The following is a 12325-nucleotide window of genomic DNA, read 5'->3' on the forward strand; positions in this document are numbered from 1 at the left end:
GCAAATATTTAATTTAACATCTTAAATTTACGAAATTTTGCATTCGAAAAACTAAAACCTTCGAAAAGTCATAGTTAGGCTTCGAATTTGAGAATTCTGGGTTCGGCAGAAAAATATGATTTTTGTCAAAATTTTAGAATGCTTTTTACATGCGGAATTGACACAAAAAACACTCGATTTGGATGAGTAACGAAGAAACTGCCGAAAAACTGCGTACGTATAATTAAATAAACGCAATTTGCAATTAATTAACAATTACGAAAATTAATCACCCCTTTTAATTCTTGCAAATTTGTAATATTTAACCATGTTTATGCAAATTAGATTATGAAAATAATAAGGGGCTCGTGATACCACTGTTGGGTTATGATACATATGATATTACATAAATCATGCGGAAACAACCATTAACCCAGGATTACATATTATTTACACATAATCATATAGCATAATTTAGATGCACACTCTTTGTTGCGTGCCCTCCCTAGCTGCGCCCGAACCGAACAAGAACAAGTCTTTAGGACTCCAAGTGTCGTCCCTCCGTAGATAGTCCACAGCACGTCCGGATCCGCCTTAAGATTGATCAACTAGAATCGCCCTTAAGGTACTAGAATTTTCGGCACTTTTGAGCAAGATGTGTGGCTGAATTTTTCTCTCAAAAACTCACTTTGAATACTTTTAAAACTCGTTATAAATTGTGAACCCAGGCCACATATTTATAGGGGTATGGAAAGGGAATTGGAATCATATTCAGATACAAATTAATTAAACCTAGAATCCTACAAGAACTCTAATTAATTAATTTATCAAATAGAATTAGGAATTTAATCATTAACCGAACTCTGCATGATTTAGGAATCGTGCATGAACACAAACACTTACGCACACACACACGGCAGCCACGATGGGCCGCCCATGCGCGTGCGTGCGAGCAGCAGCCCACGCAGCGAGGCCTACGCGAGCTACAAGCCCACGTAGCTCCTGCGCGCGCTGCGCGCGCTGTGCGCGCTGCCACGGCCTGCTGGGCCTGGCCTTGCGCTGGGCCTGGCGTGGCCTTGGCTGTTCGTGTGGCGCGCTTGGCTTGCTGGGCGATGGCCTGGCTTCGTGCTGGGCCCTCGTCCGGCAGGCCTCGTCCGATGCTTATTCGTACGATACGCTTCCGATTAAATTTCCGATTCCGTAATTCATTTCCGATACGAACAATATTTAATATTTCCGATTCCGGAATTAATTTCCGTTTCGAACAAATATTTAATATTTCCGTTTCCGGAATTATTTTCCGATTCCGATAATATTTCCGATTCTGACAATATTTCCGTTTCCGGCAATATTTCCGATTCTGGCAATATTTCCATTTCCGATAATATTTTCCGATACGTACCATGTTTCCGTTTCCGGCAACATCTACGACTTGGATAATATTTATATTTCCGATACGATCCATATTTCCGTTTCCGGTAATATCATCGTTTCCGGAGTATTCATTTCTTGCCTGTGACGATCTCAGCTACCACTGAAACCAAGATCCGTCGATTCCGAATATTCATAGATGGAGTATTTAATGCCATTAAATACTTGATCCGTTTACGTACTATTTGTGTGACCCTACGGGTTCAGTCAAGAGTAAGCTGTGGATTAATATCATTAATTCCACTTGAACTGAAGCGGCCTCTAGCTAGGCATTCAGCTCACTTGATCTCACTGAATTATTAACTTGTTAATTAATACTGAACCGCATTTATTAGACTTATCATAGAATGCATACTTGGACCAAGGGCATTATTTCCTTCATTCTCCACAAGCACCTTCAACCCCCAAAAAATGGACTTCACTTCTGCCACCGAGGCTCCCATAACAATCTGAACTAGACAACAACCCCGCTACTGGAACACCACTGGCATCCCTCATGATAGGCCCAACACCAAAGCCCACTTATCCAAGCCTAGCATTCTAGCAACGCCCACATTAACCTTCAACCAACCATCAGGAGTAGAGGTAGCAAAATTAAATGGATATCCATTTACCCGATTCACCCACAATTATTAAATTGACGAGATACCTGAACTAAATGGATGACACGCGGGTGATGGATGAAGCGGTTGGACACGCGGGTCGGATACGGATGACCCTCAATCCACCCGTTTATCATCCATCCATCTGTTTAATATAGTTTTCACCCAAATTTTAATAACCACATTATATATTCAAGAAATATTTTTAATTCTTATTGCAATTTTTTTTTTCAAATCATTTGTAGTTATATTTTTATACAAAAATGTTTTTTATTGATGAAAACGACTATAAGTTAGAGTTGATGTAATTTTTTTTCTGAATAAAACCATTAATCATGATCCGTTATTCACCCGATCCACCCGTTTCATCCGTGGATGACGGATGGGTGGGTGCGGGAGATGGGTTAAGCGGTTGCCAGATGGATGCGGGTGGAGAGGATTGATAAACAGGTGGATGCGGGTGAATCCCCCACCCGATCCGAATCCGATATATCCCTAATCAGGAGGAGGCGACCAAGAGGTATGATGCACCGCGTTAAATTAGTCACCCCCTGCAACCCCTCTGTCTCACTTACCTCTCTCTTAATCGCATAGTTCAACGTTGCATTCAGATCAACTACCTTCCTCTCAATCACGAGCTTGTTCATAGCACTCATTATGGCCCAACAGACTTTAAGAAACTCCTATATCTCCCCACTATCAAGCGTATCGAAACAATTCTCTAATCCGCAATCGACGAGTGTACGACTTATATTGAATTAAGCAGCCTAAAATTTCTCAAATACCATACCTAGCTAACTGACACTCTTCACTGCATGAAGGATCGCCTCGTCATACCTCGACAAAATACAACGTCCATCAGACTCATGGTTCGGGATGCGACGACTCAACCCCAACCTAGTTGGAAGAGCTTCTAAACAAGCCTGCCAAACAAACACCTTCACACGAGGCAACATAGCTTCCAGGTTTTCGTCCACAAAACACGATCTAAGAATGTCGTCACTTTCTAATTAGTTCTTGTATCATTTAGGATCGCCCTCCTTACCGAATAAACACCATCTTTCCCAAGATTCTAACAAAGTTGGTCTTTCGGCATCCGGCTGTTAGGTTATGATACATATGACATTACATAGATCATGCGGAAACAACCATCAACCCAGGACAACATATTATTTACACATAATCATATAGCATAATTTAGATGCATACTCTTTGTTGCGTGCCCTCCCTAGCTGCGCCCGAACCGAACAAGAACAAGTCTTTAGGACTCCAAGTGTCGTCCCTCCGTAGATAGTCCACAGTACGTCCGGATCCGCCTTAAGATTGACCAACTAGAATCGCCCTTAAGGTACTAGAAAATTTCGGCACTTTTATGAGCAAGATGTGTGTTTTAATTTTCTCTCAAAAAACTCACTTTTGAATACTTTGAAACTTGTTATAAATTGTGAGCCCTAGCCTCATATTTATAGGGGTATGGAAAGGGAATCGAAATCCTATTCAGATACAAATTAATTAAACCTAGAATCCTACAAGAACTCTAATTTAATTAATTTATCAAATAGAATTAGGAATTTAATCATTAACCGAACTCTGCATGTTTTAGGAAACGTGCACGAACACAAACACTTGCACACACACGCACGGCTGCCACGATGGGCCCCATGCGTGCGCGCGAGCAGCAGCCCACGCAGCGCCCGCGCGCGCTGCGCGCTGCGCGTGCTGTGCGCGCTGTGCGCGCTGCGCAGCCTGCTGGGCCTGGCCTTGCGCTGGGCCTGGCGTGGCTGTTTGTGCGGCGCGCTTGGCTTGCTGGGCGATGGCCTGGCTTCGTGCTGGGCCTCGTCCGGCAGGCCTCGTCCGATGCTTATTCGTACGATGCGCTTCCGATTAAATTTTCCGATTCCGGAATTCATTTCCGATACGAACAATATTTAATATTTCCGATTCCGGAATTAATTTCCGTTTCGAACAAATATTTAATATTTCCGTTTCCGGAATTATTTTCCGATTCCGGTAATATTTCCGATTCTGACAATATTTCCGTTTCCGGCAATATTTCCGATTCTGGCAATATTTCCATTTCCGATAATATTTTCCGATACGTACCATGTTTCCGCTCCCGCAACATCTACGACTTGGATAATATTTATATTTCCGATACGATCCATATTTCCGTTTCCGGCAATATCATCGTTTCCGGAGTATTCATTTCTTGCCTGTGACGATCTTAGCTCCCACTGAAACCAAGATCCGTCGGTTCCGAATATTCATAGATGGAGTATTTAATGCCATTAAATACTTGATCCGTTTACGTACTATTTGTGTGACCCTACGGGTTCAGTCAAGAGTAAGCTGTGGATTAATATCGTTAATTCCACTTGAACTGAAGCGGCCTCTAGCTAGGCATTCAGCTCACTTGATCTCACTGAATTATTAACTTGTTAATTAATACTGAACCGCATTTATTAGACTTAACATAGAATGCATACTTGGACCAAGGGCATTATTTCCTTCAGTCTCCCACTTGTCCTTAGGGACAAGTGTGCATTTCCTAATTCCTTTGTCGCTCGATGCTTGCTCTTGAACATAAGGTAAGAGTTGTCATCCTTATTACGTCCAGAGGTGTTCCTCGGTTTCAGAGTTCAACTGATCAAATAAACAGATAATCATAGCCTATAATTCATCCGAGCACGGCCATGCATTTCACAGTTTCTAGCTCTCCGAGTGGCCTTGTACAACTTTTAAGCATCTCATCCCGATTTATGGGAGGACAATCCCAATCTTGCGATCTTGAGATTAGACTTCGTTTGATAGGTGATTACCTGAGCGTTGCCTTTATAGCCTCCTTTTACGGTGCGACGGTTGGTCAACGTCAAAGCAACCAGTTCTCAAACAAGTAATCTCAAATCACTCAGGTATTGAGGATTTAGTGTCTAATAATTTAATGAAATTTACTCATGACAGATTTTCATCTCTTACAGTAAAGTTTCATAGGTCTTGTCCGATACTAGTGTTCCCAAAGTAAGTATCTATGCAAATGATTATGACATTGCCATGTCCACATAGTTCAAGAAACAGAACTACTAGTCATCTTGCATTCTAATCGTCTAACGTTTTCTATGCGTCCAATTGTATAGAAAACTCCGATTAGGACCATTTTCAACCTTTGACATTCAAGTTCACTTGATAGACATTTCTTAGTCACAGGACTGGTCCTGACAGTCTATCTTGAATATATCGTCAAATTGAAGGGACTCATCATTTAATAAACCACAAATTAAATGGAAAAATGAATTCATTTCATTTATTGTGAATGATTAACCAATAATGTTTTACAAAGATTTAAACTCTAAAACTTTAAAACATTAAACAGAGACATCAAAGCCATTCTCCAATATGCTTGATTCCCATAGCTGCAGTGTGCGAGTTGTGCTTCGCCTGCGGCAGAGGTTTAGTTAATGGATCTGATATGTTGTCATCAGTTCCAATTTTGCTTATCTCGACTTCTTTTCTTTCAACGAACTCTCGTAGAAGGTGAAATCTACGAAGTACATGCTTGACTCTCTTGTGGTGTCTAGGCTCTTTTGCCTGTGCAATAGCTCCGTTATTATCACAATACAGGGCTATTGGTCCTTTAATGGAGGGGACTACACCAAGTTCTCCTATGAACTTCCTTAGCCATATAGCTTCCTTTGCTGCTTCATGTGCAGCAATGTACTCCGCTTCAGTTGTAGAATCCGCAATGGTGCTTTGCTTAGCACTTTTCCAGCTTACTGCTCCTCCGTTGAGGCAGAAGACAAACCCAGACTGTGATCTAAAATCATCTTTGTCGGTTTGGAAACTTGCGTCCGTATAGCCTTTAACAATTAATTCATCATCTCCACCATAGACCAGGAAGTCATCTTTGTGCCTTTTCAGGTACTTCAGAATATTCTTGGCAGCAGTCCAATGCACCTCTCCTGGGTCTGACTGGTATCTGCTCGTAGCACTGAGTGCGTACGCAACATCCGGGCGTGTACATATCATAGCATACATTATTGAACCAATTAATGATGCATATGGAATCCCATTCATTCGTCTACGCTCATCAAGTGTTTTTGGGCACTGAGTCTTGCTTAGAGTCATTCCATGAGACATGGGTAGGTAGCCTCGCTTGGAGTCCGCCATCTTGAACCTATCAAGCACCTTATTGATATAAGTGCTTTGACTAAGTCCAATCATCTTTTTAGATCTATCTCTGTAAATCTTGATGCACAATATGTACTGTGCTTCTCCTAGATCCTTCATCGAAAAACATTTCCCAAGCCAAATCTTGACAGAGTTCAACATAGGAATGTCATTTCCGATAAGCAATATGTCGTCGACATATAATACTAGGAAAGCAATTTTGCTCCCACTGACCTTCTTGTATACACAAGATTCGTCCGCGTTCTTGATGAAACCAAAGTCACTGACTGCTTCATCAAAACGTATATTCCAGCTCCTGGATGCCTGCTTCAATCCGTAGATTGACTTCTTTAGCTTGCATACCTTTTTAGCATTCTTTGGATCCTCAAAACCTTCAGGCTGTGTCATAAACACAGTTTCTGTTAAAACGCCGTTTAAGAAAGCAGTTTTGACATCCATCTGCCATATTTCGTAATCGTAATATGCAGCGATTGCTAACATTATTCGAATAGACTTTAGCATTGCAACTGGTGAAAAGGTTTCATCGTAATCCACACCGTGGACTTGCCTGTAACCTTTTGCAACCAATCTAGCTTTGAAAACTTCAAGTTTCCCATCCTTGTCCTTTTTCAGTTTAAAAACCCATTTGCTTCCAATGGCTTGGTAGCCATCTGGCAAATCGACCAAATCCCATACTTGGTTTTCAGACATGGAGTCTAATTCAGATTGCATGGCTTCTTGCCACTGCTTGGAGCTAGGGCTCGTCATAGCTTGCTTGTAAGTCGCAGGTTCATCACTTTCAAGTAATAGAACGTCATAGCTCTCGTTCGTCAAAATACCTAAGTACCTTTCCGGTTGAGATCTATATCTTTGCGATCTACGCGGGGTAACATTTCTAGATTGACCATGATTCTCACCAGATTCTTCTAAAGATCTCTGAGTTTCATCCTGAATGTCATCTTGAGCATTCTCTAGAGTTTGTTGTTCGACTCGAATTTCTTCGAGGTCTACTTTTCTCCCACTTGTCATTTTGGAAATGTGATCCTTCTCCAAAAAGACACCATCTCGAGCAACAAACACTTTGTTCTCAGATGTATTGTAGAAGTAATACCCCTTTGTTTCCTTTGGATAGCCCACAAGGATACATTTGTCAGATTTTGGATGAAGTTTGTCTGAAATTAATCGTTTGACGTATACTTCACATCCCCAAATCTTAAGAAAAGACACATTTGGAGGCTTTTCAAACCATAATTCGTATGGAGTCTTTTCGACAGCTTTAGACGGAGCTCTATTTATAGTGAGTGCAGCTGTATTTAGTGCATGTCCCCAAAATTCTAATGGAAGTTCGGCCTGACCCATCATTGACCTGACCATGTCTAGCAAGGTTCTGTTCCTCCGTTCTGACACACCGTTCCATTGTGGTGTTCCAGGAGGAGTCAATTCTGATAGAATTCCACATTCTTTCAGATGGTCATCAAATTCATAGCTCAGATATTCACCGCCTCTATCAGACCGCAGTGCCTTAATCTTCTTGCCTAATTGATTCTCTACTTCACTCTGAAATTCCTTGAATTTGTCAAAGGATTCAGACTTATGCTTCATTAGGTAGACATAACCATACCTACTGAAGTCATCAGTGAAAGTGATAAAGTAGCTGAAACCACCTCTAGCATTTGTACTCATTGGTCCACATACATCTGTATGGATTAAACCCAATAGTTCATTTGCTCTTTCTCCAACTTTAGAGAAAGGTTGCTTTGTCATTTTGCCAAGTAAACATGATTCGCATTTACCATAATCCTCTAAGTCAAATGGTTCTAGAATTCCTTCCCTTTGAAGTCTTTCTAAGCGTTTCAAGTTTATATGGCCTAATCGACAATGCCACAGATAGGTGAGATCTGAATCATCCTTTTTGGCCTTTTTGGTATTTATGTTATATACTTGTTTGTCGTGATCTAATAAATAAAGTCCATTGACTAATCTAGCAGATCCATAAAACATCTCTTTAAAATAAAACGAACAACTATTGTCTTTTATTAAAAAGGAAAATCCCTTAGCATCTAAGCAAGAAACTGAAATGATGTTTTTAGTAAGACTTGGAACATGGAAACATTCTTCCAGTTCCAAAACTAGCCCGGAGGGCAACGACAAATAGTAAGTTCCTACGGCTAATGCAGCAATCCGTGCTCCATTTCCCACTCGTAGGTCGACTTCACCCTTGCTTAACTTTCTACTTCTTCTTAGTCCCTGTGGATTGGAACATAAGTGTGAGCCACAACCTGTATCTAATACCCAAGAAGTTGAATTAGCAAGTATACAGTCTATAACGAAAATACCTGAAGATGGAACGACTGTTCCGTTCTTCTGATCTTCCTTTAGCTTTGGACATTCTCTTTTGTAATGGCCTATTCCATCACAATAAAGACAGCTTGATGTGGACTTGTCCTGCTTTGATTTAGCATTGCCCTTGGACTTTCCACCTTTCTTGAACGGTCTCCTTCTAGCCTTGAGTAAATCTTTGGCTTCACAGTCCAGTATTATTTCAGCCTTTCTGACAAGGTGAACAAATTCTGCAACTGTTTCTTCTCTTGGTTCACTTAGGTATAGTTGCTTGAAGCGACCAAACCCACTGTGTAGTGAATTGAGCAAGATAGAGACTGCCATCCTTTCGCTTATTGGTGTTCCTAGTAGATTTAGGCGATCAAAGTATGAACGCATAAGATCCACATGGAACCTCAGTGGGACGCCTACCCTCTGTTTAGTGCGAAGGAGCTGAACATGTGTTTCTTGGACTTCCATCCTATAACACCTGTTGGGAGAACTAACCTTTAGACCAGACATTGATTCAATCAACTCATGGACGTTCAGGTCCCTGTCCTCCGTGCTTCCACGACAGATATCCCTCAGATTCTTGATGAGCGTAAAAGGTTCATAGGCTACAAACCTTTTAGCCCAATCATCAGGGATATTGTTCAGCATGAGACTCATAACCTTTTTGAGATCCGCATCCCAGGCGTAAAATCTCTCAGGGGTCATGTCTCTGGCATAGTAGCTTGGCATGGGATGAGACAGTACATACTCAAGTCGATTGAGTTTGACTATTTCAACTAGCTTAGCTTCCCATTCAAGAAAATTTGCCAGGTTCAGCTTGACCATAAGCTCAGAACCCATGATGATGTTTTGATTGTTGTTTGCCATATTAAAAACTACAATTTGAAAAGAATAAACAAATAAATAACCATTCACAGTTTCTCTTAATAAACTTAAATTCTAGCATACATGCATAATTCAATGTTTATTAAGCATTTTATTCAAGTTATGTGTTCCGGCAGGAGTGAATAAAATGATTCCAAGATCCTAAAATCATTGAAGAACTAAGCACAGTTTGTCGACTTAATCCTAGAACATCTTAGGTAAGCAAAAGCCTTTTGCTAATAGTCTAGAAACTATTCTTGGTTGATAGGTACGTCTAAGAACTTATTAGGTAAACCTATCGAATTTGCCACGACATAAAAGGACTCCTTACTTATATCGTTGAGTTTCACCAAAACTAACATGTACTCACAATTATTTGTGTACCTTGCCCCTTTAGGACCAATAAGTAACACCTCGCTGAGCGAAAACTATTACTAGATTGATGTAAAGGATATCCAAGCAAGTGTATATTTTGGCATGGCACCTTTTAACTCAATTTTTAAGTTTGGAACTTAAGGCTCTTACTATGTTGGTTAGATTTTAAGTGAACTAAAATCCTTAATCATGCAACATAATCAAGCTTTTGATCTCATGCATTTTAAGACATATTTAAAACAATAAATAACTTAAAACATGCATAAGATAAATGTGATCTAGTATGGCCCGACTTCATCTTGAAGCTTTGACTTCAAAGTCCGTCTTGAAAATCTCCGTGGGAGGCACCATTTTCTTCAAATAGGATAAGTTATAACTAATTACAACTATTTGATGGTACGCAGACCATATTTGAATTGAAAAATAACTTTGGTACTTTAGACCAATTACATTCAAATTAATGGTACGCAGACCATATTTTCTATCCTATTTGGGCCATACTAGTCACTTCATAACCTGCAAAACAGTACATATACAATATATACCATTCACCCATTCATTATCATGAATGGCCCACATAGCTGGTTAGTAAAACACATTATGCATCACGTAAACATTTGCAGCAATTAATCAAGGGCACCAATAATCTACCAATTATTCAGTCCTTATTAATTCTAATCAAGTTGTTTTAACCTTAAGGATTTGTAGACCTAATCAAGAGTTTATGACTAAAAAGCGCTCCCACTTAAACCAATAAATTTATATGCTTTACTAATTTTAAACATAAAAATGTATTTCTAGTCCAACCGGAATCATACAAATTTAATTAAAATTTAAAGCTCATATCAATTTATAATTGAATCCAAAAGTTTAATTTAATTTCAGTCGTATTTAAATTAATTCATGATTTTAATTTTAGTAAAATAATTAGAATAAATAAAATTTATTATAATTACAATATTCAAAATTAAAATCCAAGAAAATAATTTAAATTATTAATTTTAAAATTAATTAAAATTACGTGAACTGAAATTTTCAAATTAAACATTCAAAACGATCTTTAATCGTAACGCAAACACCCTACGCGTTGCACGCCCATGGGCCGCACGCACACAGCCATTGCTGGCCATGTGCGCGCAGCCCATGCGCTCGTCGCATAGCTGCTGCATCCCCATCGCAAGCCTCTGCACGCATTGGTGCTCGCTGCGCGCGCCAGCGCTCATCGCACGCGAGCTATCGCTCGCAGTGCGCGCGCGACATCGCTCGCTGGGCGCGCGACATCGCTCGCTGGGCGCGCGAGCCATCGCTCGCTGGGCGGGCGACATCGCTCGCTGTGCGCGCGAGCAATGCTGGCTGTGCGCGCGAGTCCTCGCTCGTTGTGCGCGCGAGCAATGCTGGGCGCAGCGCTCGTGGCACGCGAACTTGCGCTCGCTGCGCGCGAGGCTGCGCGCTCTTGTGCGAGGCAGCGCGCGTTGTGGCGCAGCTCGCTTGTTGCCCACACGCGACTGCCTTGGCTCGCCCTTCGCCCATGCCCATTCGTCCATTGCTCGTGGCACACGACACAAGGCAGGGCTGCTGCCTTGTGCTCGTGCACTACGCCCTTGCTCATTGCATTCGTGCCGCACGGGCGACGAGCTCCCTTGCTCGTCGTCGCATGCCCGCATTATACAACACCCCTTAAGGGTAACACGAAGCGTCCATTGCTTCGTGCGTGCAAGTTTTATGAACGAATCGCATAAAAATTTAAAATTTATATTTAAAATTAATGACAAATTAATAAATAATATTAATTTCATAATTTTAGGGCGAAAAAATCGAAAATTTATTATCCAATTGATTTCCGATTGTTATGGATTCAAGTCTAGGTCATAAAAATTTAAAATTTATCATAAATTTACAATTTTTATGGTGGTTTTTAATCATAGGTTTCTAATTAAATTACAATTAATTATGAAAATCAAATTAATTCTAAATTATTCTAATTTTCAACAAATTAATCATAATTACAAATTAGATTGCATAATTAACAAGACTAGGCATTCAAACTTGTTAAACATATGCAGTAGGTCAATCAAAAATTCAAGATTTATCAACAAGAATCGCAAATATTTAATTTAACATCTTAAATTTACGAAATTTTGCATTCGAAAAACTAAAACCTTCGAAAAGTCATAGTTAGGCTTCGAATTTGAGAATTCTGGGTTCGGCAGAAAAATACTTTTTTTGTCAAAATTTTAGAATGCCTTTTACATGCGGAATTGACACAAAAATCACTCAATTCGGATGAGTAACGAAAAAACTGCCGAAAAACTGCGTACGTATAATTAAATACACGCAATTTGCAATTAATTAACAATTACGAAAATTAATCACCCCTTTTAATTCTTGCAAATTTGTAATATTTAACCATGTTCATGCAATTTAGATTATGAAAATAATAAGGGGCTCGTGATACCACTGTTAGGTTATGATACATATGACATTACATAGATCATGCGGAAACAACCATTAACCCAGGACAACATATTATTTACACATAATCATATAGCATAATTTAGATGCATACTCTTTGTTGCGTG

Source organism: Spinacia oleracea, chromosome 3 (genome assembly GCF_020520425.1).
Source record: "Spinacia oleracea cultivar Varoflay chromosome 3, BTI_SOV_V1, whole genome shotgun sequence".
In the NCBI taxonomy this organism is placed as follows: domain Eukaryota; kingdom Viridiplantae; phylum Streptophyta; class Magnoliopsida; order Caryophyllales; family Amaranthaceae; genus Spinacia; species Spinacia oleracea.